The sequence below is a fragment of the Haemaphysalis longicornis genome, unplaced genomic scaffold (assembly GCF_048455015.1).
Source record: "Haemaphysalis longicornis isolate Haplotype H1 unplaced genomic scaffold, Haemaphysalis longicornis Haplotype H1 scaffold_2, whole genome shotgun sequence".
Classification (NCBI taxonomy): Eukaryota; Metazoa; Arthropoda; class Arachnida; order Ixodida; family Ixodidae; genus Haemaphysalis; species Haemaphysalis longicornis.
This window is the reverse complement of record NW_027526295.1, coordinates 196,061,310-196,067,989: the sequence shown is the minus strand read 5'-3', so window position 1 is coordinate 196,067,989 and position 6,680 is coordinate 196,061,310. Positions and strand designations below refer to the sequence as shown.

Genomic DNA, 6,680 nt, shown 5'->3' with positions numbered 1-6,680 from the left:
TCTATGCTTTTGCGAAGAGAGAGGAAGGCGCGCGACCAGGGTCGTGTCGTTCGGGCCGTACCGTTACTTGGGCGGAGTCAGTCGTTGCGAACACCCGCGTCAGTCGTCTCAGGGGGGGTCTGGCGTGTCCCGTTGGGCCGGCGTGGCGAAGTCTTCGGGGTCGCAGCTGTGGTGGGAGAGACCTCCGGAGAAGGGGGAGCCCGCTGACATTCCCGCTGTGCTGGCGTTGCACCTGGTGTTGAGTTGTTCGGTGCCCGGGGTTTAAAGGGTCTCCGCTGCCAGCCGAGCGCCCTGAACGAGAGAGCGTTGCGGAAGTGCTCCGCCATATGTATATATATATATATATATATATATATATATATATATATATATATATATATATATATATATATATATATATATATATATATATATATATATATATATATATATATATATATATATATATATATATATAGAGAGAGAGAGAGAGAGAGAGTCTTTGCGACTCTATATATATAAAGACTAGAGACTCTCTGCGACTCAAAAAACAGCCTTAAGTGCTTCAACGTTTTGACCCTCCCAAATAAACAGCCCTCTCCAGCTGAGCGCAAACACTCGCGCTCTAACGTTGTGAACATCTCAAGTAGGGAGCTCTCTCCAGCGAAAATCAAATTACTGTCAAAGGGCCTAAACTTCTGTCCTTCATCGGGAAACGTTAATGAATTCGAACTATATCAGGACCTGGACAACTTTGCGAGAAACCTGCGCCTTCGGGAATACTTTCATGGGCGTTTCACTGAAAGCAAAAAACTACTTCCTGCCCCTTCAGACAAAATGTGGACACCTAACGAGCAACGGCATAAGCACTTGGATCTATACATTTCGGCCATGCAAAAAGATATAATCAGAGAGTTCGAAAAACGGTTGCCCATCCGCGGCAACCTCGCTAGGGACGAGCGTGAAGCACTGAAGTGCCTGAGTGAGGATACTGCCATTGTAATAAAACCTGCAGACAAAAGCGGGGCTGTGGTAATTATGAACAAGACTGACTATCTAAACGAGGGACAGCGACAGCTAGCTGACGAGACATTGTACCGCAAGCTCACAGACGACCGAACATTGTGATTTGAAGCTGAAATTGTGGATACACTTAAGTCCTTGCTGCGTGATGGGAAAATAACCGATCCGATGTATGAAGCGATGCTACCCCAAAATTCTAAGCCAGGACGTTTCTATCTCCTACCTAAAATACATAAAGAAAGAAATCCTGGCCGCCTCATTGTATGCAGCAATGGAACGGCAACGGAAAAAATATCCAGTTTCATTGACCACCTAATTAAAGACATCCCCCAGACTTTCCCCTCATACGTAAAGGATACAGGCCACTTTCTCCGCGAGGTTTCAGGCCTCGAGGGCCCAACCGGCAGTTTTCTCGTCACCATGAATGTTACGTCCCTGCACACTAACATTCCTCACTCTGATGGCATCCTTGCCGCAGTCTCATGCTACTGTTACTCTAATTCCTGTTTGGACGTAACCCCTGGAACACTGAAAACCCTCCTCCACCTCGTCCTTGAGTACAATCACTTCGAATTCGACATTAGCCACTACCTCCAAATTAACGGCACAGCCATGGGTACCAAAAAGGCTCCTACATACGCCAATATCTTTATGGCGTCATTAGAAACAGAGTTCATTGCAAAATGCTGTCCAAAACCTATCATTTAAAAACGATTCCTCGATCACATCTTCTTCATTTGGAATAATGATGAGGCAAGCCTCAGGGAATTTATCTCAGAAATCAACTCTCTGCATCCGTCAATCAAACTGCCCTATCAGATATCAACTGAAACCATAAATATTTTGGATGTCACGCTCATATTGGACCAAGGGAGAGTCTCAACAACATTGTACAGGAAGCCCACTGACCGCCAACGATATATTCACTTCTACAGCAGCCATCCCCGCCATTGTAAAACAAGTATACCTTACTCACACGCACACCGGTACCGCAGGATATGCTCTGGACGGGACGATTTCGACAAACATACTGAGGAGCTAGAGACCTCCCTGATTGGTCAACAAAATCCAGAAGAAATTATTGACGATGCGATTAGCCGAGCACGCAATTTACAAAGAGAAGACATTCTGACTGAAACCCCAAAAGAAACCCACCATGAGACTAACTTAGTCCTTACGTACTCGTCCAAAACTTCTTAAGTAAACAACATCTTGAGATGACATTTTAGTATTATAAGGCAGAGTGAGCGCTTTCCGGCTGTTCTTCAGCGGCCCCCTCGTGCTGTGTACAGACGGGCCAAAAACTTGAAGGACCTTTTATTCAGGGCAAAAACAGAACTACCTGAGCGAACTCTAGGCTGTGGCCATGCAGCAAGCCGCGCTGTAAACTTTGTCCCCACATTGGAGACCACTAATGTTGCCCAGGCCACCAGGTCAACCTTTAAATATGAAATCAAAGACAACATCAACTGTGACACCCCTAATAGAATCTACAAACTCCGTTGCCTTGTCTGTGAGGAGGAATATATTGGCCAAACAAAAACATCTTTCCGCAAAAGGTTTAGCAATCACAAGTCACACGTGAAGGGCCTCCCCGACCTTTCGCTGTCCAGGCATCTCCGACTCCCGGGTCACTCGTTTGCAAAAATACAGGCCGTCTTAATTCAGTCCGGCTTCCGCACCACATACAAGCGGGCACAAAGGGAATCATTCTTTATACATAAATTTCGGACGTTTGCCGAAAGAATAAATGAGACCACAGGGAGATTGAGTTGCTTTCGAAACTGACGTAACCACCCTGAGATGTTTTGAGGGAGGGCCAAACGAATAATCATGCAATAGTTTTTTTCTTTCCTTTTTTTCTTTTTCTTTTCCTTTTCTCTCTTTTAAGTTCGCAGAAACCATCCTCCGCCCGCGTTGTGCAGTCATTTGTGAGATGAGGGGGACAGGGGGGGGGGAGGGGACGGGGGGCGGGACCGTCCGCAACTGCCACTCCGGCGGCAATGAGGTAATAAATCCTACTCCGCCTGTGGTTCTTTACGAGGCGTAAATCGGTTTCTACGCAAACTTTCCGGACCATTTCACTCAGACGGACCCGTACGAGCCTCCGCGCACTGGGGACTCACTGACCCTTTCTTTCAAGGCTGTCCACGAATGTTTCGTTTCCCGAAAAGCTTCCTTCGGCCACCTGCGGGCCATGTGGCACTTGTCTCTATATAACGACGGTATCAAACCGCCATAAACAAATGCTTTCTTTCGTTCTTTTTACCATTAATAACCAGTAGCCTGAGGTTGGCATGCTTCTCTGCCATTCAGAGCCTTTTCGTTCAGGCTTTCGAGCTTCGGCTCTCCAAATGTTATGTATATCCCTCTCTCTCTCTCTCCGCACCCAGACGAAGCACGCCGCTTTTTTCTGTAGACGCACATTGGTTGAACTTTATGCATCTGTTTTCTGCTATCAATGCCGCAACTGTGCCTCCTTCCCATTCACAACTTTCCTCTCTCCCTTCCTCTTTTCTTCCTTTTTCCCACCTTCTGTAGTATAGGTACGACGACATATTATTGTTACTCTCCCACTCTTTTGCTCTCCCCGAGAGTTCTCATTGGCGAGGGTGAGGAGGAAGGGAAGCCCTCGGAGGCAAAGTGCGTATAAGCGTTTTTCTGTCTATTCTAAGATAACCCCGAAGAAGAAAGGTCCACCTTTCGAAACTGTTGGGAACAATAAAACCCTTGTTCAGTGTTCTCCAAGTGTCTGCACCCAAGATTTGACCTATTGCTACGGTAGTCCGGAACTCCTTACCTGCTATATATATATATATATATATATATATATAGACTCTCAGAACAGAGGCCCTCGCTATGCATGTAGCGAATCAGAAATGGGAAATGAGGGGCTCGGTGAATTAAGACAGAATAAGGGTTGGCAGTCAAGAAAACCTCGGAAAGTAAAGGGGAGAATGTGGTAGGTCATAGAAATAGATGAATTTTTTGTCAGAAAGAAAGGGCTGAAAAAAATGGGCCCATCTCCCCGCGAGGGGGACTCGAGTAAATGCGTCGCATAGGGGGTGGGTGTATTGCGTTAACGTTTAGTGTTTGGGGAGTTGGTGGTAGTGAATGCGTTGTATCAGCAGCTTCTTGACGTAGTTTGAATGAGTCAAGGATATAAGGCGCGTTCGTAGCCTCCCATTCTCTGTCGGCTTTGTGGCGCAGTGGGTAGAGCACCATGTACATTGCGTTCCGCCCGCAGGGTCGAGGGATCGAAACCAGGCGCCGGATAGTATTTTTTTATATATAGTGTAGGGGGATGGCTCTGGTCTGTGCTAGTTGGTACATCTTCGGTGGGAATCAGCTTGAATACAACGAACACAAAAGAAAGAGGGAGTAACACGACACACTGCTGCAGTGTGTCGTGTTACTCCCTCTTTCTTTTGTGTTCGTTGTATTCAAGCTGATTCCCACCGTAGGGGGAGGGGTGCGGACAACGACGGTGCGCACTACGATGGACGTCAGCGCGGGTGATATCGTGAGTTACTGAAATGCTCTGCATTTAAAATTCCCGCCGGGTGGGATCCGAACCCACGACCTCCAGAATACCGGTCTGGTGCGATGAGCACTACGCTACCGGCGGGGCTGTTTCCCCACCACTTTCTCGGGTATGTATGTTCAGGTATTAGATGTGACGCTGAGAGCATCTCTTGTCGGCGGCCCTGTCCTTCCTGCGTGCGTCCGTTGTTGTTGTCCGCCCCGCTGCGCCCCTCCTCCTCTCACCGTGATAGCGCGCCCTCTCCCCAAACATCTGTGGCACGCGCAGTGGGGCGCGCTCTCTCACTCCGCCGGTGGGCGGCGCGGCGCAAGCGCGCTGTGCGCATGTGCAGCGCCCTCTCTCTCCGCGGTCTCGTCTCCTTCGGGCGCTCTGCGCATGTAAGCAAAGTGCCGCGCTCCGGCCGGTCTCTCAGTCGACGGTCGTCCGCGCTACGCTTGCTCTCTCTTTCTCTCTCTCATTACCGGACGATTGCTCACGCAGTTCGAGTAATCGACCCAAGGGAAACGCACAATAGAACCCCCTTCAGCGTCGCATCACACCAGGGTTGTCGCGAGGGGAGGTGGGCGTAATTTGTTTTGGTTCCTGTACTTGGGGGTGGTAGCCAGCGCCACTCGGACTACTCGGGGTGAAAGGGACCTTCTTTTTAACCCCCGGGCTGTCACTCGAGTGTCTACGACATGCCGAGAGTGGTCGACCAGCGTTGAACCCTCTTAAGCTCCCTATGGCACCAAGACTGCCAGAACAGAGGCCCTCGCTATGCATGTAGCGAATCAGAATAGGAAATGAGGGGCTCGTAGAAATAACACAGATATAAGGGTTGGCAGTCAAGAAAACCTCGGAAAGCAAAGGGGAGGATGTGGTAGGTCATTGAAACAGATAAAAAATTTGAAAGAAAGAAAGGGGTGAAAAAATAACCGCCGGGTGGGATCTGAACCCACGACGGTTCTGGCAGTCTTGGGGCCAAAGGTAGCTTAAGAGGGTTAAACGCTGGTAGACCACTCTCGGCATGTCGTAGACACTCGAGTCACGGACCGGGGGTTAAGAAGAAGGTCTTCTTCACCCCGAGTAGTCCGAGTGGCGCTGGCTACCACCCCCGAGTGCAGGAAACAAAAATATCCCAACATAAATACCCGAGAAAGTGGTAGGGAAACAGCCCCGCCGGTAGCGTAGTGGTCATCGCACCAGACCGGTATTCTGGAGGTCGTGGGTTCGGATCCCACCCGGCGGGTATTTTTTTACCACTTTCTTTCTGACTCAAAAAATTCTTCATCTATTTCTATGACCTACCACATTCCCCCCTTTACGTTCCGAGGTTTTCTTGACTGCAAACCCTTATTCTGTCTTAATTCACCGAGCCCCTCATTTCCCATTTCTGATTCGCTACATGCATAGCGAGGGCCTCTGTTCTGGCAGTCTTGGTGCCAAAAGTAGCTTAAGAGGGTTGAACGCTGGTCGACCCCTCTCGGCATGTCGTAGACACTCGAGTGACAGCCCGGGGGTTAAAAAGAAGGTCCCCTTCAACCCGAGTAGTCCGAGTGGCGCTGGCTACCACCCCCAAGTACAGGAACCAAAACAAATTACGTCACACTCCCCTCGCGGGAACCCTGGTGTGATGCGACGCTGAAGGGGGTTCCATTGTGCGTTTCCGTTGGGTCGATTACTCGAATTGCGTGAGCACTCGTCGGGTAATTAGAGAGAGAGAGAGAGAGAGAGAGAGAGAGAGAGAGAGAGAGAGAGAGAGAGAGAGAGAGACATAGAGAGAGAGAGCAAGCGTAGCGCGGACGACCGTCGACTGAGAGACCGGCCGGAGCGCGGCACTCCGCTTACATGCGCAGCGCGCCCTAAGGAGACGATACCGCGGAGAGAGAGGGCGCTGCACATGCGCACAGCGCACTTGCGCCGCGCCGCCCACCGGCGGAGTGAGAGCGCGCCCCACTGCGCGTGCCACAGATGTTGGGGGAGAGGGCGCGCTATCACGGTGAGAGGAGGAGGGGCGCAGCGGGGCGGACAACAACAACGTACGCACGCAGGAAGGACAGGGCCGCCGACAAGAGATGATCTCAGCGTCGCATCTAATACCTGAACATAAATACCCGAGAAAGTGGTGGGGAAACAGCCCCGCCGGTAGCGTAGT

At 50.0% G+C, this 6,680-nt stretch overlaps 1 non-coding gene across 1 annotated transcript; it reads left to right on the top strand.

The window, feature by feature from the left end:
* Positions 1-5,701: 5,701 nt before the first annotated feature.
* Positions 5,702-5,774, top strand: Trnat-ggu (transfer RNA threonine (anticodon GGU)). Its single transcript has one exon. It is a non-coding gene; the product is annotated as a tRNA-Thr (tRNA).
* The last annotated feature ends 906 nt before the right edge of the window (positions 5,775-6,680 follow it).